Source organism: Lissotriton vulgaris, chromosome 9, assembly GCF_964263255.1.
Source record: "Lissotriton vulgaris chromosome 9, aLisVul1.2, whole genome shotgun sequence".
NCBI lineage: Eukaryota > Metazoa > Chordata > Amphibia > Caudata > Salamandridae > Lissotriton > Lissotriton vulgaris.
Genome location: NC_141697.1, coordinates 1,066,957,413 through 1,066,982,950, shown reverse-complemented (window position 1 = coordinate 1,066,982,950; position 25,538 = coordinate 1,066,957,413).

The following is a 25,538-nucleotide window of genomic DNA, read 5'->3' as shown; positions in this document are numbered from 1 at the left end:
TGTCCAATACTAGCATCCTGTAATTGGAGTCCCATTTAATTTTATCAAGTTTAGATAAAAAATCCTTTGTGTCCTTCACATAGGAATCCAATTGCTCCACCAGCGGATGAAGAAAGTGATCTATGAAAGTAGAGAGATGTTCGGTTAGGCTATTTTGAGATGAAATGATCGGTCTACCCGGTGGGTTATTGCAATTTTTATGAATCTTTGGAATATGATAAAAGGTTGGGATGGTTGGATTGTTGCTCCTTAGGAATAAATACTCATCCTTGCCCAGCATGTTTTTGCGGTACCACTCCGAGATCATTGTATCATATTCCTGTATGCTTGTCATATACATTTCGTTGGAGGACCGTTCATAATTTACTGCATTGCTTAGTTGTTGCATTGCTTCTTTGCAATAATTATCTCTGGTTTGAAGAACAACGTTCCCACCTTTATCTGAAGGCTTGATTATCACGTTCTTATCTTGCATTAAATCAAGCATTGCCTTTCGTTCATCTGCATTCATATTGCTGTGTCCTTTGTTCTTCACATCTTTACTACTTTTCATTCTGAATCTTAGTAGATCATTGGTCATTGCCTCAGAGAATATGTCTATCGCATCCAATGTTAGTTGCGGATTAAAATGAGATCTTAATTTATATCCGCTTTCCTCCCTTTCTTGTGGAATGCCAATAGTTGATGCTCTGGTTGCTTCCTCCTCGGAGGTGGATGGGAGTTGGCTGCAGGGATTCGAGCTCGATATATATATATATATATATATATATATATATACATACATACATACATACATACATATATATATATATATATATATATATATATATATATATATATATATATATATATATATATATATATATTCCACAGCATTCTCCTTCGTAGGAAGTAGAAGAGGCGGCACAAAGGTACGTTTGAATTCCATTTATTCAACACATTTGCATGACGCGTTTCGGTTACTACCTTCTTCTGATGCTTTGTGTCGACATAGTTTCACTGGTGCCATTAGCTTCTGTCTCTAACTCAACCACTGAAGTAGTGTTGACGGTGTCTGCAAAACATGGCACGGATTGCACCAGAGTTCCTTTTCATAGAACTACGTTACCCAGCAGGCATTGTTCCACACTTACTGGTCGGTGGTCCGTTTACTCGCTTGCACTAATGTCCCAACGTGCAGCCGAGTAGCAATGTTCGCTGACTTGATTTGAAGCCATGGCACTGAAATTTATCCTCGGAAACAGAGTTCATTTCCCTCGCTCTCATGCCTCACATTGTCAACGGCTCGCAGGCTCGGGGACCTCGATGAAGTAAGGAGACCCCTCCATGAAGTATGAACTGCGCTTGACAGCGTCGTCATGTGGCCATTGATATGTGCCGGCGGTCCGGGTCACTCCCATTATCACCCTTCCTTTAAGCATTCACTGCCTTAAGACGCTCGCTGAGAGGTGCCATCCCCGCGTGTAATGGGTTTCACGCATTGTATTCCACAGCATTCTCCTTCGTAGGAAGTAGAAGAGGCGGCACAAAGGTACGTTTGAATTCCATTTATTCAACACATTTGCATGACGCGTTTCGGTTACTACCTTCTTCTGATGCTTTGTGTCGACATAGTTCCACTGGTGCCATTAGCTTCTGTCTCTAACTCAACCACTGAAGTAGTGTTGACGGTGTCTGCAAAACATGGCACGGATTGCACCAGAGTTCCTTTTCATAGAACTACGTTACCCAGCAGGCATTGTTCCACACTTACTGGTCGGTGGTCCGTTTACTCGCTTGCACTAATTGTCCCAACGTGCAGCCGAGTAGCAATGTTCGCTGACTTGATTTGAAGCCATGGCACTGAAATTTATCCTCGGAAACAGAGTTCATTTCCCTCGCTCTCATGCCTCACATTGTCAACGGCTCGCAGGCTCGGGGACCTCGATGAAGTAAGGAGACCCCTCCATGAAGTATGAACTGCGCTTGACAGCGTCGTCATGTGGCCATTGATATGTGCTGGCTGTTCCTTAGTTCTGACTGCCATTTCCTTTTCCTACAGCCCATGAACAAGGACACCATGTGTTTGAAACGCGTTGGGCAATTCACGTTATATATATATCTCCACACCTCTTGGTCGCACAGTAAACTGAGTGTCTTACAGCGGTGGGCTGTGATGGGGTCGCAAGCCCCTAATCTCCACCACAATTGTTTGTTTGACGTCAGAATAAACGATGTCACTCATAACCTCTCAATCCTTAAACAGCGTGTTCATTTAAGTTCGGTTTTCAGCCAAAATCACTCGACATGTTTCGGATACCAACTCCTTTCTCACGAGTATGAGTGTATTGCAAAATACAGGTGTTTGTACAATTCAAGTGACACACCTCCCTATCCTAATAGACAGTGAAAACAGACCCACCGGCATGTCACAGTACAAGGAGCTAGAAAAACAGACATAACATTTCTAGTTCTTTTCACCAACTAGAAATAATTTTGGCCGAAAACCGAACTTAAATAAACACGCTGTTTAAGGATCTGTGACATCGTTTACTCTGAAGTCAAACAAACAATTGTGGTGGGAATACATATATATATATATATAGCACTCTGGGTCTTCCGTGTCCTTGTTGGAGTTGGCTGATCATTGATAGCTGGCGCAGCGGCGTGGCACAAGTGGCGATATATATATATATATATATATATATATATATATATATATATATATATATATATATATATATATATACTCACTTACCTTATATATTTGTACATGGTATTGTAAAGGCACGTGTGGTAAAGGCATATATGTGTAAAAAGATTGTATTGTGAATCAATGCATGGTAAAGGAATTTTGTGGTAATAGATACGTGGTAAAGGCATGCATTTTAAATGCATGTCTGGTTTCATTATGCAACCAGTGGTAGGCCAGTAGCCATGTTTTTCTTGTCACTCTAGTGAATGGCATGATAAGTGCTGTAGCCCAACAGTGACATTTAACTTTCCATGCCATGGATACAGTTTCTACATCACATGCTATGGTCTTTTCAGAGAATGCAACATGCCAACCAGGGACCAGACATATTTTCCATGTTTTAAGGGTTAAAAGATATACATTAGTCAGTAGGCAACAGTGCCTAAGTTTTCAGTCTAAAAACCAGCAATAACAAGGTACAGTAAATGGTGAAACATTTGGATTGGCCACGCAGAAAAGGCTGATTTCCTACACAATGTATCAATGATTATAAGAAAATGGATGACAAGACAGTATGTTGTGCCTCAATGGACTGCCTGCTACACTCACTAAATATAACTATGATTTTTGGCTTAACATCTTTTCTCCTCTTTTTAATCAATGTCTACAAACTCTAACCATCTAAGAGTCTTGGCACAGATAGATTCTCAAGCCAATTCACGAAAAGGGAAACACTTAAAATCCCTCGATTTACTGCCTAATTGCCTTGCTGGATATCAAAGTCAAATATTTAGCAAATTTAATTTTGCAAGATCTCAAGTAGTGGTTATCTCAGTAAATCTGAATCCCCATCGCACAAACTAGCTTCCACCCTCAGGCACAAATCTGAAAATAGTAGCTCTTTCCATATTTATAGAGATGGGAATAAGCTTGAAAAGCCTTCTTTGTACATGCTTTGTAGACTTTAAAGTAGGTGTCAAGATATCTGCTCTATCAATAGGACATACATCCAGATATACTAGAAGCTATTCATGTATTATACATTAATATGTGGGTAAGGGTTAAAATTTGCACAGTGAAAACACAAATGGAAATAAACCTGGATAGCACAAAAATATTGATAGTTGGATGGAAGATAAGAAAGCATGGTACTGTGTTTCTGGGGGAGTGTGGCCAGGCGCCAATGGAGACAGAAACAGAGTGAGGGAACTCCCATCTGCATGCCATCATCTGATATAGCCTGACTGCTTTACACCTCATCTGTAGCTATTTTGGGTCCCTGCACAACAGAGAGCTCGTGTGGATGTACTAGTTTGAACGATTTGCGATTTCCTGTGAATTATCAGCGACTTTGAGCTCTAGCCCATTCATTGGGTGTTTTATTAAGATGGCGGAAAGTATGTTCTGAGGGGCAGATTTAAAAGGAACTGACGCATCTGCATAGATGTGTCAGTTTCCTTGCGCCAGCATCAAATGTTCATGGATGCACTGTATTTACAAGACAGTGCTCCATGGCGCAAGGATTAACAGATGCGTCAGAAATTCTGATGTATCTGTTGGCCCAAAAGTCACGCATTGCTGGAGTTGTGTCGCAAGCACGATGCAACTCCAGCAATGTATTTTGAGGCCTATACTTACTGTACTGCATCACACCTTACACCTGGTACAAGCAGTTGTACAGTTTTGACGCAGTGGCATCCTAGAAGTGGAGTAGTGAAATATTGTATATTTCACTGCTTCACTTTTACAAGGCATTCCTGCGTTGGAATGCCCACCCTTCATACACTATACCTGACACAGGGATGATGTGACACCGGGCCTTACAACGTGATGCATCTCCCTAGATGCGTCACACTGTAAATAAGCCACATTGTTTGTGCAGCCGTTAAATCAAGAAAAGTGCCGCAATTGTGGCGCAAGGAGGCGCAAAGGGCTGGTAAATCTACCCCAGAACATTTCCCATCCGGCCTGCTGGAGGAGCATTTGCAGGAGGGATGAGTGTGTTGCTGGAACAGGGGAGTCACACCTGATTTATTTGGCCATACTGCTGGCCCTACTGCATCGTCTGTAGCGCATCAGTTTGCCGCTGAGCGGGAGCCGCGTTGCAAGATGGCATATGGGCATGAAACTGCCCCCTGTACCCGCACCTGGGGCTGAGCTGCTCTGCAGGTTTCATTATCTTTAGTCTGCTTAGAGTTTTTTGACAAGAATGGTGAGGGGGCCGAAGCCTTATTTGAATTGGCATCTTGCATCAACCTGAAGTTGCCATCCGTAGTGTGATGTTGTACGGCCTTGTCACAAGATGGCAGGTGGCCAAGGTACAAACTGCCTATGAACACTGCAGGCCCCTTCTCACACTTCATATATAAGTTAAATCCCTTTTTACAAGAACTGTGAGGGTGAACGACACCTGGGTTGAATTGGCATCCTCCATCACCTTGAAGTTGCCGCTTGAATTGTGTTGTGTGCAGGCCTAGTCGCAAGATGGTGGACGGCCTGTGATCACTGCGGGCCCCTTCAAGCATGTCTTTGAACGCTTTTAACAAGAAAAGTTAGGGGGGCCTGTGCCTGGGTTGAATAGGCATCCTCCATCCCCTTGAAGAGGCTGCCTGTAGTGTGATAGTGTGCAGGCCTTGCCACAACATGGCAGATAGCCAGGGAGTGAACTGCCTGTGATCATTCCGGTCCCATTCTTATGTTATGTTATGTTATGTTAATCTTTATTTGTAGAGCGCACGTACACCAGGTTGGTTTCTTGGCGCTGATCTAAAGGTGTTAAACTGAGGTGTTAATAGTATGCCTGCTTGAATAGCCACGTTTTTAGTAGTTTACGGAAACTCATGATGTCTGTGCATGGTCTAACTTCCAGAGGAAAAGAAAAGAAAGCCAAGCCGGATTGCACAGGACTTAAGACAGATTTGCATTTGAATCTCCTTAAATCTAGTCAGGAGGCTGCCAGTGAGAAGGATGGTAGTGGAGAGGCTGCTAGTGAGGAGGAAGGCAGCGAGGCATTTGCTAGAAAAAAGACTTCTCTGGTAGACTGCCACACGTAACCAATTACTGAATGTGAAAACCTTATACAATTTGCCAATCCTTCTCAACTTCAGTGTATCGGAACTGTACTGTTTGTTTTAGATGAGAGACTGAACAATTGCATTGAACTGGCATTCAAACAGCTTCAGGAAATGAGACCTGCTGTTGTTATTAAAAAGGTTCACATGCAGTGCGATGACGAAATATTAACAAGTGAACAAAGTTGATCCAACTATTGTAGTTGGACGCACACTTAACCCCATGTCTGTCTGCAGCCTGGTGGTTTGTGGTGTCCCTTTTGCATTGTGATCGGTGTGTGTTGAGTTAATTGCCATTTAGTTTGTTGTTCCCTCGGCTCTTGTGTCCGTGTACAAGCAGTTGCACATGTGTTTTTGGGGACCGAAATAAATGTGGAAAAATACTAGCTGTAGATTCGTCTTTTGTTTGTGGCAAAAATAAATGCGGATAAATACAGAAAAAATGCCCAAAAAATAAATATGGATAAATACAGACGGAAATGGCAAAAAAATAAATACTTTAAAACCGGGAGCCCTATTTATATTTTAACTATTTTCAATAGTCCAATTTAATTTAACATTATTTCTTATGAAGCTTTATTTTAAGTTCCTATCTCTTGTATTTTCCTGGGGAGGGTGGTGCAATAACAGTGGTTGGCCATGTGCAGTGCTGAACAAAGTACAAAAATATAAGTTGCAAGTATAAGCTACTACCTGCAAAAGTGTAAGTTATATGTGTAAGTTACTTCAAAAGTGTTGTCATATGTCCCAGTTAGGCCTTGAGGGAAACACTGTCATTTTACATATAAACTGTGTTTCCTAAAGATGCCTTCACTTTTACACGATGATGTCTGACACCAATTTGCATCTATGAAAGTCTGGATTTGTTTCTTGGAATCTATGCTTGCTTACAGTTTCAACTTCACAACAACACTATCATGCTACCTTTACACCATTCACAAAGTTTATACATATGTTGCACAAACATGCTTGTTGTTTTTGTACATACATTGACATAGCTATCTATAACACACAAACAATGGCAGCCTGATCAAGATCTCAACCCAAGGCAAGGATGCCTTTTGTTATAAATAAACAACAGTTTCCAGGTGTTGGCAGAAGAAGGCTATGCTGTTATTGGCGAGGTCTCTACAAACGGATGCTTTGGCCCTTCAGCCTGTTAATATCTCTACAAGGGCCAGCCAGCTCATGACCACAATGCATTACAATACATTCTTTCCTTTCATGTAACAAGGGTTGGAACATCCAGCATTGGGATTCTTGGAGGAACACACACATATGCCCTAGACATGTAGGTTAGTGGACGCATAGTAGAAGTATGCCAGATTTCTATATTGTTTTATATGCTTGCATATAAACATTGTTTCAGCACGATGGTGGAACTAAGTTTTCATTCTGTTCACTATCCAAGTACTTCTAATAACTTTAATTTGCTTCTGTCTATTAATCATTGCAGCACATACATTTGATATAAGAATCACATTGGTTAAATATATATTGAAAATGGCCCACTGTGTATTCCTTGCATATTTCTCTGGGAGAGACAGAGCAAGAGTAACTGAGGAAAAGACTTCTAGATCTGTTACCATGATTCCAAGGGGATCAGGGTTGTCATAATCAGTGGTTGCCAGAACCACTTGCTACCTGTTTAGGTTTAGAGGTGCTTCTGGTTGCACTGTGAGCTAGCTGGCCTATAGGACCACATATCCTGAGGGGGTGCATTCAATCATTCTGGCACCATCCCCACAGTTATGCTGTCCACAAAGGTGCAATTGCTACAGTAGGGTGGAAACTACGGAACAGTTTAAGATATTACAGAAATGCAATTTGTGAATAGCATTTTATACTACTGCTATATTACTACAAAACATACTACAAAGTGCAGGACCTAGGTATTACATCACCAGATTAAAACCTAGCAAACCTAGTCTAACTACATTACCTGAGTAACTGCAGGGTGTTGTCACTCAATAGTTCCTACTGTGTTGTAGCCAGCTTCCTATTTAGACTTAATCCTGTCCAAAACAGTTCTTGACTTGCTCACAGAATAATTGCAGTCATTATTAATGCCCTAAGGATTGAAAATGGATGACAATAGTGTTGGGGCTTTGATTCTTCTCAATCAATACTCAAACATATCATTGTTCTACACTAGACTATTTTAAATGGAATTCATTTTGTTGGGCATCATGGCTTCATCAGAGATTGGCAATGAAAGTCCCAGATAAAGTGCTCCTATGTTTCAAAGTGACTCATTTATGTTTCACATTTTCAATTAACCTGATGACATCCCAGCTGGTGATAAAGTTTCTTCAACCATTGGTAAGGAGTGCTGAAGCAAAAGATGATTTAATGAGTGAGCATGCCTTGAAAACTGAAATATTGATATCTCGGAGTCTAGCTTCTCTTTAATCTGTGACCAAGGTTTGTTTGACATTTGAGAATGTTACGTGCTACATTTTGCCTTTGTGCCTTTTCTCCATTATCTTGTAAAGGTGTAACTTTAATCTCTTCATATGGTGCACCAAGATTTTCATGAACAGTGACCTTACTTCCTCACTAGGAGATTCTTGCCTTGTCAAACCATCAGAACCATCAGAACCATCAGAACCCTACGCTATGTCTCACTGCATTATCTGGAATATAGAAATTTTAAGGAAAATCAATTGAATGGCAATGCATTATTTAAACTGTTTTGATAATTCATTGAACATGACAACAATTTCTAATTTAAATTGTAATTAATTGTTTAAATGATATTTGAAATTCAATGCGGTGTTTGTTTTTTAGTTTTCCATGTGTGTTTTATATATTATATGTATATTTATATTTTTTAAATCTGTTATTTTTATATTTTAAGTGTGAAATTTATATTTTTAATTGATGAAAGTTAATTCTTTGTTCATTTAATATTTTAAGGTATTATTAGTTGAACTTGTTGTTTAAAAAATTATAATTATGTTAATTAGTTTAATTTTATTTTATAAAATTATTGGAACTTTTTCTTTTTAAAGATTTGTATTTATTTTGTATTGTTTAAGAAATTCCTTATTAAGTTAGTTATTAATCTGAATTTATATTGTGTCTATTTTTTATTATATTTTGTGTACACGGTTTTGATGTACCACATTTGGGTGGGAGATAGAAGCTCTTAAGAGAGTTCTCCCCACTTCCACTAATGCAATTAAAAACATATTACGATAAATTAATATTAAGAGAGAATGCACTGGCCAGTTGTCTCTAACTCCCTGACATAAAGGGGAATTTCTATTTTTTTATATAAGAACTCTCAACCACTGGAGTTCCTAGCAGCATCCGTCATCATTGAGTTCTAACCCAGGTCCCTAATGTACCTAGGTCGGCTCTTCCTTGAATTTCAAGGGGGTCTTTGGCCTTCTTATTGGGGTATCTATGATTTAAATTTCCCTCAGGTACCCACGCGAACCTCAGTTGCATTCCTAGATCCTTAAGCAAGATTAAAAACAACAAGCTGATGTCCTTGGAGTGTTTTATTTTGCTCCGACATCTATTGGAATACGTCCTTCAACCAACCATGTCAAATGGCTTGTTGGCTTTTGTCAGGGCCACAAAGCTAGATCTCTCTGCTGGTAATGTTTATTTAAAACTGCCCTATGTAGTGCTAATTATTGAACAGTCTTTTAACATTCACTCAAGCATGCATTTCAAACCTAAAAGATAAATTCTCCCATTTTGATATATTTTTTTAGGATATATTCTATGTCCTAATAAAGGATTAGAGAAAGGCAGGCCCTTTTGGAAAACCTTTGTCAAGAATCTGCACCTGTTTTGTTTCTTCACCTAATTGCTACCTCCAAGATGCAGAGATTGTAAGTACCAATAAGAACATTACAGTAATTTTTATAAGAGTGAAAGTGTTTCCTTATTATTCGGTGCATTTTTTTAAGGAAATTATTTTGGTTATAATTTACCACGATTACTTATTTTTGGTTTTCCAAGAGCATTCTTACATTTTGGGGGGAAGGTTTTATGGTTTCCTAGGGCACTGCAATAACATGGTGCATTTACTTTTAGGTTATTTCATTTTTGCATTTTTGGGTGACTTTTGTCTATTTTCGTGGTTTTCTTCTTGATGGGTTGGAGAAATATGATGGACATCAGCTTCAGAACATTAAGTTGAATTTAGTTTTTTATTATGGGTGAGAAATGTTTGCTATGGTTGATTTAAAAAAGATTTTGGTATGTTAAAACAAAAATGTTATGCATGGTATGTGATTTTTTTATGTTTGTTGGGTAGGATTTAATACCATACATATCTACATATATATATATATATATATATATATATATATATATATATATATATATACATATATATAGTTTTCAATGGACCGCTTAATTGTAAGAGATCAGAGGCCACTGCGGGGAACTGTTGGAGGAAACTTTAATAACAGGATGCAAAGCATAATGCATTTCGGCATTTCAAGCCTTCTTCAGACGCTGTAGCAAACAAGAAACGCTACCAAACTCCTCCTTTTGTCCTCCTGCGAAGTTATTGCTTGATGCACGCTGTAATACCTGGCAAGAGCGAGGGGATAATGTGACTGTTGGTTGCGCTGTATTGAATGTCCAGTACCTCCTCAGGTCCCCAACACTCTGCCTGAGTACACCAATGTAGGGTAGGGCTGAAAGCGTGGATTTTAGTGATCCCACCTTCTCTCAATGATGAGCTGCTCCTGGCAGTAGCCACTTGCCCACGCTGTAGTAAACGGCTGTCCTGCGGTCATCCGATACCGCGGGGATATTGTCAAAAGCGTTGCCACTCGTGTCAGCAGATACAGCAGCACACTTGGAGAGTGGGGCCCCTTTGCGCTGCCGTCAAGCGCATAAAATTGTTTCCAATGGACCGCTTAATTGTAAGAGATCAGAGGCCACTGCGGGGAACTGTTGGAGGAAACTTTAATAACAGGATGCAAAGCATAATGCATTTCGGCATTTTAAGCCTTCTTCAGACGCTGTAGCAAACAGGAAACGCTACCAAACTCCTCCTTTTGGCCTCCTGCGGTCCTCCCCTAAACAAGGGAAAGTCAGCTGACCACGCCAAATCACTGGCGGCTGTAGTCAGAGTGCTATGGACCACAACTCCCATCATGCACCTGAGTGGTAAGTGCATTGGCGAAGTTATTGCTTGGTGCACGCTGTAATACCTGGCAAAAGCGAGGGGATAATGTGACTGTTGGTTGCGCTGTATTGAATGTCCAGTACCTCCTCAGGTCCCCAAAACTCTGCCTGAGTACACCAATGTCGGGTATATATATATTTGTTTTGTCCGTTATTTTGGATATTGTTTAATACCTGATTTTAAGTTAGACAGAGTAATCCAAGTACTTGAAATAATCATTTAATATATAAAAAAATGTGTGGGGTTATGTTGGATATGATTTTGTTTTGATTTATTAAGTGTTTTATAGTAGTGCTCTTGTCTGGCTTTCTAGGCAGTGGCGGTGTTTGTTATTATAAAGACATTTAGGGGTCGATTCCGATTCGGGAATGAAAAACATCCGTAAGATTCATGTCCGGAGCCCTCTCCGTACGAATCGTAAACATGCCATACGACCTGACGAGTACTATCCGGACCGAGGTATGAGGACGCGATTCGTACGGTCCACGTCAGGTAAGGGCTATTCGTACAGAAAAGCACACAATCGCATACACACCGTACACGTGATGTATGGGGTATGGGGGACGGTGCATACCCCCACGCACCGTACACCCAGCGTACATGCGGTACGGTCCGTACACCCCATGATCACGGGGTATGGTACATACACCCCATGATCGCTGGGGGTACGCACCGTACCCCCGTGATCATGGGGTATACACTCCGTACCCAGGGAGGGGCGTTCCGTACCTGTTTCGAGGTGGACTCTGCATTTATTTCAGTTTTCAGCTCCCGTAGAAAATGGGTCGTACGTTGCATACCCGACACGAATCGTTTTTGCTGGGTCAGACAAACTAGCCGCGAACCATACGGATGTCGTGTACAGCGGGTTCCGAGGGAGATTCGTACAGGGATTTGATTTGTACGGTCTCTGTACGATTTGTACAGAGCCCAGCTCCTGGTACAAATCGTACTTCGTTGTACGTACGGGGGACGTTGCAGGGTATGATTCGTACAGGAAAAACGCTCCGAACGGCTATACGGAGCGTTTTTTCCCGAATCAGAATTGACCCCTTAATGTACATTGTAGCAATTCATACATTTCTTTGGTCTGTTTGGATATTTTAGGATTGATTTGGGTAAAATATTGTTCTATCTTGATTGAGTTCTTGGTAGCTGTGTTCCTTTTTTAGGGTTTTTAGGAATATATATATATATATGGTGGGATGACTTTAGCCTAATGTGGCTTGCAAACATTGTGTTACCTTCCACTACATTGTGCGGTTTGCCTTGTTGGACCATGGTGCTTTCACACTTGTTTCTTCATGGTATTTTGAACTTCGTTGGCCTATGTGCTCAGAAAGGTGTAGTCTGCCAACCCATGTATTTCCAAAGAGTCCGTTTTTGCTTGTGAATTTCTATAAGGAGGTTTTAGTGTTTAGCTACTTCTGTGACTTGTGCATATGCTAGGGCTATTAACTTTTAGTTTCATATAAAATAGGCTGCCTTAATGGAGATGAGTTCATTGTAAGAAAAGAGGAACATTTTGTCATCAATTGCCAAGACCATGGCCTCTTTTTCTGTGTGACCGTGAATTGCTCATGATTGAACTATTAATATGAATTTTCATGTCCCCAGACACAATACGGAGACTGTTAGACAATTCCAACTGAGGCTGTGTGTAGTGATAATTATAACCCAGACCACCAAGGATGGTTAGAATACCCATAATGATCCTTAGATGTCATGGCATATGTGAAGGCACACTTGGGCTTAATTTTGTTTTGCCAAAATAACACGAGTTAGATGCTCTATCATAGCCATAACAGATTTGGAAGAGCATGGTGTTGTTTTCGGTTATCATTAGACTTGTATCATGTCAATATTATGGTTCACTGCCCAGTTGACCCTCAGCACTCCTTGTTACTTTCCTTTTATATTTATTATGGCAGTAGGCTTGAATGTCAAAATATTTCAATTACTCTATTTCGCCCTGCCTATTTAATCTTGTGGCAATGCAACTGGGAAGTATACATAAATATCAGGATTCGATTGTGGTGTCAGGGCATAAATCACATTACATGAAATGAGAAGTATGCAATTATTTTGTGACTGAAATCCATAGTTTGCTTATATCACAAATAGTCTATCTTCATTATCTATTGTTTCCTACATTTGTTGTGGGGGACATCATGATTCACACCAGGCTTTAAAATGCAATGTCTGTGTAGTTTCTTTTGATGGTATGTGAACCATTCAACAAATAAAGACTCTTTTGAAAATGTCAGTGAACTAGAAAGTGTTGGAACATCCATAGTGTGGAAGGTTGGAGCTAATATTACATCAAATATAACTGAACATAATTACATTCATAATGCCTCTATTCTCTAGGGCAATCATCATTGATGAAGGTATGTTCCCACTGTAAAAGGAAAACATACAAATCATTAAGAAGATTTTAGTCTCATATGCTGTCTGGTATCTTGACAGGAATGTTATGTCAGTTGTTTCTGATCAAACACATAAAATAGAACATAATACTCATACAAAACTTTGATGTCAGATTTTTTTTAAATCACAATGACATGCAACTGGAATAGACAAGATGTTAGAATTTGCATCGAAATGGTGACACATATGCATTGGTTTCATTAAAGAATACAAGAATACAATTGGTGGGTAGATGTTCATTACATTTTAAATATTCACTCAAAACTTACATTTTAAGGTATATAATGGCGCTGGTGAAGTACAAAGTGGTTTTGACAAAGCCATCGAAAACACAGAGCAATATTTTTGTATAATTGCATTCAATACTGTGCCAAATGCAATTTTAACATTACAATTAAATTAAGTTTTTCTGTTAAAATCTTTACCTCAAAATTAGTTTACATTTCAATATAGGTAGTTATGTCTATAAGAATTTTTGTAAATTTAAGAGTGAGGAACTTTGATCAACACCTGATAACTAGAGCACAAGTAGCAGGTGTTCCTCAGTGAAATGGTTGATAGGTACATGCAGTACCAAACAAATTAATGTCATGAAACAACACAATAACATTCACAAAGCAATTTACAAAAAATAGGAATATTTGGAGAGCAAAATAAAAGAAAATATGTTATAAATATTATTACGGGATAATGAGTTACAAAATATTTATTTTTAATTGAGAAAATGGCCCTCGGAATAAGTGTTACAAATGGCAATTTTAGTCCACGTGCATAACTAGAAAATTGGCCACCAAAGGCTACTGTTGCACAAAAGACAAAAACGGCCATAAGTAACTTAATATTGCTTGCAGTTTTGACTAGCCACACCCTCCAGCCATTTCTATCTCATACAGTAGCTAATAATTGGTATAATTCTTTATTCACAAAGGGACTTATTTACAGTCTTTGGCATAGGACAGAGCTGCAAGCCTTCCTGTTGCACTGATCCTAAATCAAAAGAAAAGGGCAGGAATGCACCATATCTATCATCCTGCACTTTCCCCATGCGATAGTTCACAAATGGCTGCCATGTGCCAGAGAAGGCACCCTTGCACCATGGTGCAAGAGTGTCTTCATTTTATGGGTGATTGTTTCTGTGCAGGAAGCGACATCTTCCTGCACGAAAAAACAATCACAGGAGGGGATTACCCCTTTCTTTGTGTGCTGCTGAATGCAGCACACATTGAAAGAGGAAAATGAGGCAAAATAATGTTATTTCTCCTAGTTGCACCTCCCCTATTTTTTTTTTTTTTTAAATATATTTTAATGCAGGAATCAGTAAATTTTTACAAAGCGGACCAGCATTATAAGTTAAATCAAAATTAGTAGAATACATCCCTCCGTCCCCCAGCAGGATGAACCATTACACAGCCATTTAGCCCACAACCCAAGGGTCGGGCGGCGATATCCAATGGGGACTCAACAGGAAGTCGAAGCCGGTCCGGATGATCCACTATCCGTCATCTGCTTTTCTAAACCATCCTACAAAAAAGCCAAAAGAAAACCCCCCCCTCAAAACACTATGAACCAAACCAAACCCCCCCAACCCTGCCATCAGTGCACAGTAACAGCCGTAATAGGATCTGTGAGAGGACCCACGAGGAAAGCAACAGACATGTAAAGTGCAATCGTCTATCGGGACTCGGGGCGAGCTGCATCCTCACTTTCGGAATCGCTGGGAGCGCAATAATCCCTGAGGGCCTGCAGTAATGTCTCCCATTCTAGCGCTGCCTCCTGCGCCTTCTCGTTGTGTTGTCTCCTAGCTAACTGGTACCGCAGCGTGCTTTCCCCCGCCGCCCATTTCAAGAGTTCGCTGTGCCATCGGGCCCCCGTTGGACCAACCCGTGCCTTCCAATTCCTGGTCACCTCCCGTTTAGCAAGGAGAAGCCCCAGATCAATGAATTTACTAGTGATTTTATTTTTGGGGGTATGTGGAAACCAGTGCAGGAGCCCCACTGCCGCATCAACCGATAAGGATCTCCCCGTCACCTCCTCCAGGGTATCCCCCACTTCCAGCCAGTAGGAGGACAGTCCCGGGCAGGACCACAACATGTGGAGAAGGTCTGCATCAGGCGCCTGGCATCTGGGGCAGTCCGCGGAGTCCGTGGCAAAATATTGTTGGATCTTCGCCGGGGTCAAGTATGCCCTATGGAGTACATAGTAGTGGACCAATTGAAAGCGGGCGTGGCGCGTGCCCTTCCAGGCCCGCCTCATGAGTTGGGACCAGGTCGTCTCCGGGATCTCCTTCCCTATGTCTTCCTCCCAACGGGTTCTTAAAGTAGTGAGGGGGGCCAACCCCTCATTGAGCAGCCTGCCATATAGGCAAGTGACCGCCTTAACCGTTCCCGCAGACATCATGACGTACTGGCACACCGGAGATGTAGGAGGTTCCTCCTGCCCGTGCTTCCAGTGCGCCTGAATCGCTCGGACCAGGGCCGAGTGCAAAAGAAAATCGCCGCGAGGAACCTCGAAGCGGTCAATGAGCTCCTGAAAGGGCAAAAGCGCCCCGTCCTCGTAAAGGTCACCCACCAACTGTAGGCCCGCGTCCTCCCAGTCCGCTAATCGTGACCAATCACCGCCATGAGGCAGGGCCGTCAGCATGCCCAGAGGTATTTCGGGTGCATACGGTATCCGCAACTGGCCCCGGGCGTGGGCTCGGTTCCAACACAAGCGAATGGTCTTCTCTTCAAGCGTCAAGTCCTGCAAGGCCAAACGCTGTCGCAGCGCTATGAAGGAGAGAACATGCCTAGCCATCCCTGTGCCCCTCCTGTCCTCTGGGCCTCGGAATTCCCTGGCGACCTCCTGGGTGAAAGTCTGCAGCTGCGCTGCAAAGTAATACTTTTCAAAGTCCGGCACCGCAAGCCCACCCTCAGCTTTCGGCCTCATCAGGGTCTTGAGGGTCACTCTTCGGCGGCCCGAACCCCAGAGGAATCCGACCACCATTGACCGTAACAGTCGAAATGTGGCTGGCGGGACCCAAATCGGCAGCGCCCGGAAATAATACAGCAACCGGGGGAGCGCCACCATTTTAAGCTAAGCGATCCGTCCTGCTACCGAGAGCGGTAGAGTAGCCCAGATGTCCATGCCACCACGCAGCACGCGAGTGCTGCGAGCTATGTTCCCATCCAGGAGGTCAGACGGTTCATGGTAGGCGTACACCCCCAGGTACTTAAAGCAGTCAGGTTCCCACCTAATCTCTCTACTGATATCAGGGCTAGGTGTACCCTTGCGAACCGGGAAAAGACAGGTCTTAGCCCAATTCACCCGAAGGCCCGAGACCTCTCCAAACGCCGTGAGCGCCGTCGCAGCTCCATTCAGGGCAGCAACCGGGTCCTCAAGGAAGAGCAACAGGTCATCAGCGTACAGCGAGATATAATGTGGGCCCGAAGGTGTCCGTAAGCCATTATAGTGGGCCCCCGACTAGTAGCAGCGCCAGTGGCTCCACCGCTAACGCGAAGAGAAGCGGGGATAATGAACAACCCTGTCTCGTGCCTCTCTCCACCGGGTATTGCGAGGAGATCAGCGGGCCTGCCCGTACCCTGGCCGACGCCGAGGCATACAGTACCGTGGTCCATCGGACGAAACCCTCACCGAGGCCGAATCGCAAAAATACAGTGCGCAGGTAGTCCCATTCCAGGCTGTCAAAAGCCTTCTCCAAATCTACCGAGAGGACTACCGGGCATGGGGCGTCTACGAGCGGTACTCCCAGCAAGCGGAACAGCCTACGGATGTTCATGGTCGTGTTTCGCTTGGGGATGAATCCAGCCTGGTCCTCATGTACCAGAGAGCTCATGTGACCTAGCAATCTCGATGCCAAGATGCTGCTCAGTATTTTATAATCGACCGTCAACATTGATAAAGGACGGTAGGACGCCGGATCGAACGAGTCCCTTCCCGGCTTGAGGAGGGGAACCACTAGGGCCTCGCACATCGAGCCGGGGAGCCGACCAAGCCGCCTCGCCTCTCTGTAAACGATCAGCAACCTCGGTGCCAGGAGATCAGCATAAGCGGCATAAAATTCAACCGGAAGGCCGTCCAGACCCGGGGTCTTATTCCTCACCATCTTTTTAATGGCGCTGCAAATCTCCCCCAGTTCAATGTCGGAACCCAGGGCTTTCGCTACGTCAGGCTCCACTATTGGGAGCTCTAGGGGTCGCAGGTAGTCATCAAGCAGGTCGGGGTCTCTGGCAGAGCGACTGCGGTACAAGCGTTCATAGTAGTGCAGGTAACAGCTCAGAATCTCAGGCTGAGTGTGCACTTCGGTCCCATCCGCCGTACGCATGGACGTCGTTAGAGAGGTCTGGCGCGTAGGATTAGCTAGCCACGCCAGCAATGCGCTCGATCTATCCCCCTCTGCGAGGGACCTAACAGTATAGGCCTTATAGTCGAAACAGCGCAACCGTTCGACCTCCGCCGCTACCGCCTCCTTCGCCGCTGCCGTGCGTTCCTGGAGTTCCGGGCGCCCGGGGCGGCGGAGTTCCAACTCACGGAGTTTCTGATCGGCCATATCTAAATCGTCAAGGATGATTCGCCTCATGCCCACCTTTTTGGAAATGCAGAAGCCCCTGACCACCACCTTAAAAGCGTCCCATTCCAGCGCCCTCGAACCCGCAGTGCCCCCGTTGGACGCGAAGTATTCCGAGATCTTATCTTCTAGGTCCGCTTTGAATACAATGTCCTCTAAGATTTCGGGACGCAACTTCCAGGTGGGCACAGCAGGCACCCCAGGAAACCAGCGAAGGTCCAGCAGGAGAGGGTTATGATCTGAGATGGTCCTGGTCAAATATTCAGACCGGACCGCCGCTGAAACCAATTCTGCCGAGCCCAGAAACCCGTCCAGTCGGACGTGTAACTCGTGCAAGCCTGAGAAGTAGGAATAGTCCCTAGTGTCGGGGTGCTGTGCCCTCCAGATATCCGTCAGACCCCAGTGCGTCTGCCAGTCCCTCCTACCTTTAGCCACACGGCGAACCGGAGAGTCAGGGAGGGGGGGATGTGAGCGGTCATTCTCCACATCTACTACTGAATTGAAATCCCCGCCGAGCAGGAGGGGCCCGGAAAAGAAGTGGGCCAACAAGCCCGATAACCTGGAAAGGAAGGCAAGCTGGTCCACATTGGGTGCATAAACACAGCAAACGTTTAGGTCCCTCCCCCCCAGAGTGCCCGAAATGGCCACGTAGCGACCCTCAGGATCCACCACTGATTTCGTAACCTGAAAAGGAACCCCAGCTCTGATCCAAATTAGCGCCCCCCTGGCATACGCGGAGTACGAAGTGCAAAAGACCTGCCCCCTCCACCTACGCTGTAGCGCCGCCCCTTCCGCCTTGTTAAGATGGGTCTCCTGCAGCAGCGCCATTTGTATCCCTCTACGCACTAAATAAGCGTGGACTTTGTGACGTCTAGACATAGTGTGAAGCCCCCGTACATTCCAAGTAATGCATTTCACATTAGCAACATCAGCCATTGTCCCATATTGTTCGTGCAAAGTCTCTCCATCCGGGTCCCAACAAAGAAAGAGCAACAATCAACCCAGCACGGATGGCGGCCATTTTCCCCAACCAAAACACAACAACCCCGGTTCGACCCAAACCCTTGCCCACCCTCCCCAGAACAGGACCCAAATAGTACCATCTAGTTCCCATCCAAACCATACCCCCAGCAAACCCTCTGTCCCCGACTAATCCTGCAGTCGCCACCGCAGGAAGGCCTTAAGGGCCAGGTGCGGGCTGGGCGTTGGCAATGGGCCCTCGATGCTCGGGCTACCGAGACTAAAGTAAGCCCAAAACAATAAGAGAAAACCCTCATGGCACGAGCAGGGCACCCCACCTCCACTTCCCCGGGGATTATGAGCAATTGCCTACCCCCGCCACCCCCGCTGCGGGCCCCCACCCAAATGGACGCAGCTCACCCCGTCAACCCTGTCCATCCAGAAGGTCCTCAACCGAGTTCGGAGTGATCACCGGCGTGTGGACACTGTCGGTCACCGATTCCTCTGAGTCCGTTGGTACCCCCTCGTCACCAAGGTCCGCTTCCTCTTCAATGGTACCATCCCGTGAGCCACACAGCGCAGACAACACCTCCAACACTCCCTTCCGCTCCGTCGACGTCTCCGCAGTCGAGGGTCCGCCTGACCGGCCACGGCGACTCCGAATTCTTTTGGACCGCCGCCGTTGTCCAGACTCCACTGCTAGTTGAGATGACGAGCCAAAGCCATCCTTTCCGGCTCTATAGAGTTCGAGCCAGTTACAGACATCCTCCGGGGAATTAAAGAACTGAGTCTTGTCATCGACGATTATGCGGAGCCTTGCAGGAAACAGGAGCGAGTATTGGATGCCCTCGCTCCGGAGCTCGCGCTTGACCGCCAGGAATGAGAACCGCCTGCGCTGGGTCTCATAGGTGTAGTCCGGGAAGATATTCACCTGGCTATTCGCCACCTTGAAGGGGCCATTATGTCTGGCGGCATTAAGGATGAGGTCTCTGTCCCGAAAGTGCAATAACCGTGCCACCACCGGTCGCGGGGCACGGCCCTGTTGCGGCGGCCTCGCTGGGACTCTGTGTGCTCGCTCCAGGGTGTAGAAGGAGGATAGACCCTCCGGGGCCACCGTGTCCCATAGCCAGGCTTCCAAGTAGGCCACCATGTCTCCATCTTCAATCTTCTCCGGCAGGCCCACCACTCGAATGTTATTTCGCCTGTTACGACCTTCCGCGTCTTCCGCTCGCCGCTCCAGGGCATCAATCCGGGATAGGGCATCCTTCATCGTCGCGGCCAGGGTTCTCTGTGCCGGCTCCAAGGTTTTTATCGAGCCCTCCACTTCCTTGACCCTATCCGAAAGCTTGCCGTGGTCCGCTCTAAGGAGGCCCAGACTCGTCGCCACCTGGGCAATGTCCTGCTGGAGGGCCGAGCGTGTGGTCGCGATCGCCTCCAGGACCCGGTCAAATTGTTGCTGCAATGGCGCGCCACCAGAACTCTCCGGGTCCCCACGTTCTTCTTTGTCCGGGGCCTCCGAGTCTGAGGCGGCTGGGGTGGTCCCCTTGGCTCCCCTCGGTTTCCCCATGGCGCAGGAATCACACGGTGGAGAGCCAGTCAAAGGCGCCACCGAGTGCGGGCGTCGGCTATGTCTCTCTCGGCTAGTGGCCTTCGGGCCGAGGGCTGGTGATCTCCGTCTCCAGGGCCTGTTGGACCTTCACAACTTCGGGCCGCGCCACCACCACGTCGTCGGAGGGCACTGAGGAGGAGGCGGGGACAATCGGCGCCAGGTCGGGCAGGCCCGTTTGGCCGATGAGGACCTGGAACGAGGGTCACCAACACCACCGGAGACTTTGTGGCGCCAAGGCGCCGTGCTGCCCATGGAAGTCAGTCACTCGGGGGATGCAGCCAGGCGCGGCTCAGGGGGTCGGCACCGCAGCCAGGGCCGCCAGGCATCCGTGAGTCGAGGTCCACTATAGTGTGGGCATCCGATCATCCAGGAGCGATCACCGTGTTCAAAGTCCGATCAGAACGACACCCAGACCATCACATCACAGGGAGATAAAAAGGTGGAGGGTGCGCTGTAGCTAACGACGCTCCTCCAGACTAAAGGTCCCGACCAAGGGGACAAAGAGGTCCGGGCGCCATGTTGAGCCGCACTCCGCAGGTCCACAAACTTCGATTTCCCGTCGGATCAACTCATGTTCGAGTTACACCAGGTGCCTCGGCAGGTCCCAATCGGTCTGATCGACGGTTTGCGGGGACTAGGGTGCCCCACGGCCTCCGATCTGCAGGATATTCACGGGCTCAGTCCCGGAGCCGAGCTCTCAGGCGACCATCGCCATCGGCGTCCAAGCCACGCCCCAGTTGCACCTCCCCTATGCTAGTCTTGGGGAGGTGTAGGCATTTGACACCAGTGGCTGCTAGTGTGGGTAAGCGCATTGGGCCGGGGTGGAAGTGGGGGTGGTGGAAGTGACAAACGATGGAAGAGGGTAAATAAAATAAATAAATATATAAAATCACATACCTTGCGCCTTGCATCACTACTCTTACCTGCACAGGCCACCACTGTTTGACGCATTCCCAGGTTTACAAAATCTCATAAATCTGGGAATGTGTCAAATGACATGGACACTACATGGGAACACCCACCGTAATACCCATGGCACACCTCCCTATCGCAGGGTGAGGCAGCACAGTGACTTGCACTGTGTTACATCTGTCCATATCTATAAGGCTTTGAAAAACCAATCAGAGTGGCTTTACATGGCCCTGTAGATACGGCCCTGCAGTGTGCACTGGTGTCAGAATGAGAGCAAAGACTGTCCTGAAAAAGCCAAAGAAATCTGGTTAGATCATGCCGAAACCTGGCATTCCTGTAAAGGCATTGTGGTTTGAGGAATTGAAAGCACATTATATGTCTGGCTTTATGAAAATAACAATACAATCATAAAATGAGACGACAAACCTGCAAAGCATATTCCCTCTGCATCCCTCTTCCAGATTCAGCATTGGTCAAAAAAATATTTCTGGTTCTGTAAATAATTCAATTGGAAATGACCCTCCACTTATGAAATGTCCTCTGCTGATAAGGTCTGAATGCACTGTTTGTCAAAGGTTCCCATGCATCTATTTTGCCCCCCTTGCTCAGAGCGAGGTTTTCAGTCTGATACTGCAACATCAAATAATCAGTGGGAAGAACACAATAAAATATATGTGTCTCTACAGCTCCCTCACAACACTCTCAAAGGCAGTTGTTCAAGTGTATTCATTTCCATGTTCTCAGTTTGACCAGAAGGGGCATCTAACCCATGCCAAATCTGAAGAACTAATGTTAGAGAGATGCATGACAAAAAGGTTTGGTTCAAAGACACAAGCGTCCATGTTCTCAAAGTACACCACTGAGCAGGAGCTCATCAGGAGCTCATCAATGTTCTCTCTGTATTGCATGGCAGGAACTTTCTTGATTCTCCCTAAATTACCTTTTTTTTGTTGTGGTCTCCATGGCATTGATAGCTACTTGGGCAGATGTTCAAAGCCCTTCTGAAGTCACAACCGCTATGATTTGTAGAATTGTAGGGTTTGTGACCACAAAAAGGCATTTTACAATGTATTGAAGTCTTTTTAAAAGTCTGAAAACTCTGTTTAACACATAAAAGGGCTTTTGACACACTTTCTAAATCGCAAAATAGGAGGGTGTGTGAAAGGGGCATTGCTCTCCTATTTTTGAGTTATAAAGATATGTATCAATGTTTAGTGAACAGAAATGCCGTCTTCTCTATAGATTTCTAGAATAATTTTTTAACCCCTTCCACGCTGGGCTGATTCCCCTGCGGTGTGGGGGAGGGGCAGTGCGGCGCTGCGATGCTGGTGACGAGCCAAGCTCGTCATGGTGCACAGTGGAGCTCTGCTCATGATGAGCTGGGCTCGTCACGACTCCGCCCACTCCTTTAGAACGCCCACACAGGTGGCGAATTAACCCCTTGTGGGCCGCCAGCGGCAGTTATGACGAGCTCAGCTCGTCCTGAGCACAGCTACACTGTGCCTCTTGCAAGGGGTTAACAGCACCAACAGTGCCTTTAAGGAACATGAACTTATTTAAGAAAAAAGGTTTCATATTTAGGGTTAAGAATGCTGCAATGCTGTCCCTTGCAGGCCACCATTCCTGCGTTTGTGACTAATTGCAGGGAGTCAAAAGTAACAACCTACAGGGGACGTGGCTTAGGCGCCGGAGGGAATGGCTGCCGTTCTCGGAGGCTCCAAGAGAACGTAGAGGGCCGAATCTCCTTCAGGCGCACACCGCTTATTTCAAAAGTGGAATCCTTCCTGCATGTCCTTCTATCAGCGCGGAGACGCGGGGTGAGCCGACAACAAGCTCTTCTGGTATTCTGTGCTGACCGCGGCTCGTTCCTGAGTTGTGGCCACCATTTTAAACATAAGTGATTCCCTGTGTGTCCCGCAAATGTTTATGCAGAGTACTTCACCCTAACATGACTCCCATAATGTTTTAAAGGATTATAGGCAGCAAATCCTTTCCAGTTTACACTGCCTACTAACATACATGCAATTCTGTCTATTTTTGTCGATTTTTGGCAATTATAAACAGTTTTTTCTTCTCTCCTTAGCAGTGAATTTATCTCCATGGAAGCCATTTTAGATTTAATATTTTGTTGTCATCTACTGTGCTCACTGCAATAAATTGAGGAGGTTTCCTGTATCTTCATGATTTATTATTTTAAATATGCTCATATAGATTAATACTTTACCTAGCATATATTAGATTTTTTTACTTGGTCCTCAATATTATCTAATAATCTCTGGTAAGCCTTTTTAGGGTCTTGTGAGCACCTCCCAATATTTGTATTTACTCATTTATTGCTGATAATGGCCCATTCTAATCGTAATAGCGCTCAGCATATGAATACCACCCATGTGCCGTTAGAAGACAATAATCAAATTAGTGTTCTACAGGATAATATGGATGACACTTCTACTGACTCTAATGGTCTCAAAGGCTCCACTCCTAATATTTCTCGACCAAGTGCTAAACCTAACTCTAAGTTACCTTCTGTATCAAGGAAACGAGTGAAAGCAAATCCTCCTTCCCCCACCAACACATGCTCTTCCATTTCCATGGAACTTCTTCTCAAAGAAATACGCTCACTCGAGCCGTACATGGCTGAAACAAATGTTTGCCTTCAGAGCCTTGAGGATAATTGGTTGCATACGGAAGAACAAGTGGCAGATCTTTAGAAGAAAATGTCCTCAATGCAGGACTGCATAGAGAAATACAATCACTTAAGCAACATATTGAAAATAGACGCAATAACCTACATTTTTATGGCCTTGCAGAAGGTCTTGAAGGTTCTAATCCTATATCTTTTGTTCAATCCTTCGTGCCAACACTTCTGTCTTCCAACTTCTCCTCCATTGAATATCCAACGTGCAGATCGGTTAGGTCCACCCTCTTGTTCAGCCAATTTTGCATCATCTCCAATGAAACCTAGAGGTGTTATTTTATACTTTCTAGAGTATACAGATTTTATCAAAGTTATTCAGGCTGCTAAACAGAAGGGTAAACTTACCTGGAACGGCGCCAATCTCTTCTTTGCCCAAGAATATGTGAAAGCTACTGCAGACCGTCGCAAACTGTTTTTGGACATGAGATCTGCTCTCCGTTCCCTGAATGCACATTATGGATTGTTCTATCCCTGTCTCTTTAAAGTGACTTACAATAATAAAATGACAAACTATGAAGATCCTGCACTTCTTCAACAATTCCTCAGTTCCTGCAGAGATGACTCCATGGACACTCCTTGATTATAATTGTTTTAATGGTTTTTAATTGTTCCTTTTAACATCTGTCTGTTATCTGTATTTATCCTCCTTAATGGTGTAGTTTGTTATATCCTGAGATGTCCTCCTAATGTCTTCTTTCTTTTTTATCAGGTGCGGTTCAGTGATCCCTTTGATTTATGACCCTTTCGTCTTAAGCCTGGGGGCTGTTTCTCCCTTTGCGGCGTCCTCTTGGAGTATACCATCCAGTGTGCTGTTTCCCTCATGTGGTTCCTCCATTCCCACTTTCATTGTCCTTTTGTGGTATGTCTTTTAGACATTCTTATGCATTATCATATGTTGTTTGTTGAGTTGTATATCTTTGATTCATGTTCTCTTCTTTTCTGTCCTTTCTTCTCTCTCCCCTTTTTCACTTCTCTTTTTCCTTTTCTTTTCCTTCTTCCTTTCCTCTTTTTCCCCTCTCTTTTTGATGAAAACGTTAACTCTATTTCTATCCTTTGTTTACCTTGGAGCTCATGTTTTATTTCCTGTCACTTTGCTCTCTATTATTCATTTAATATTACTTTTATTTTTTCTAGTTCTTATATAAAAATTATTAAAGTTAAATTTAACTGGTTACATCTTTGTACTAATTTTTGCTATTTTCTAAGTAATGCGCTTAGTCTTTTTATTGATTGCATAATAATTAATTCTGACTGATTCCATTTAGAGTTGTTACATGGAACGTTAAGTTAATAAATATTCCCATAAAAAGACAACAGGTATTAACCCATTTATCTAAATTAGGCGCTGACATAGCGCTAATTCATGAATCACACTTATCTGATGCTGAAGCATCTAAATTTAAACGAGGTTGGGTTGGTAGTGTTTTTTTCTTCTCAAGCCTTAGGCAAGAAAAATGGA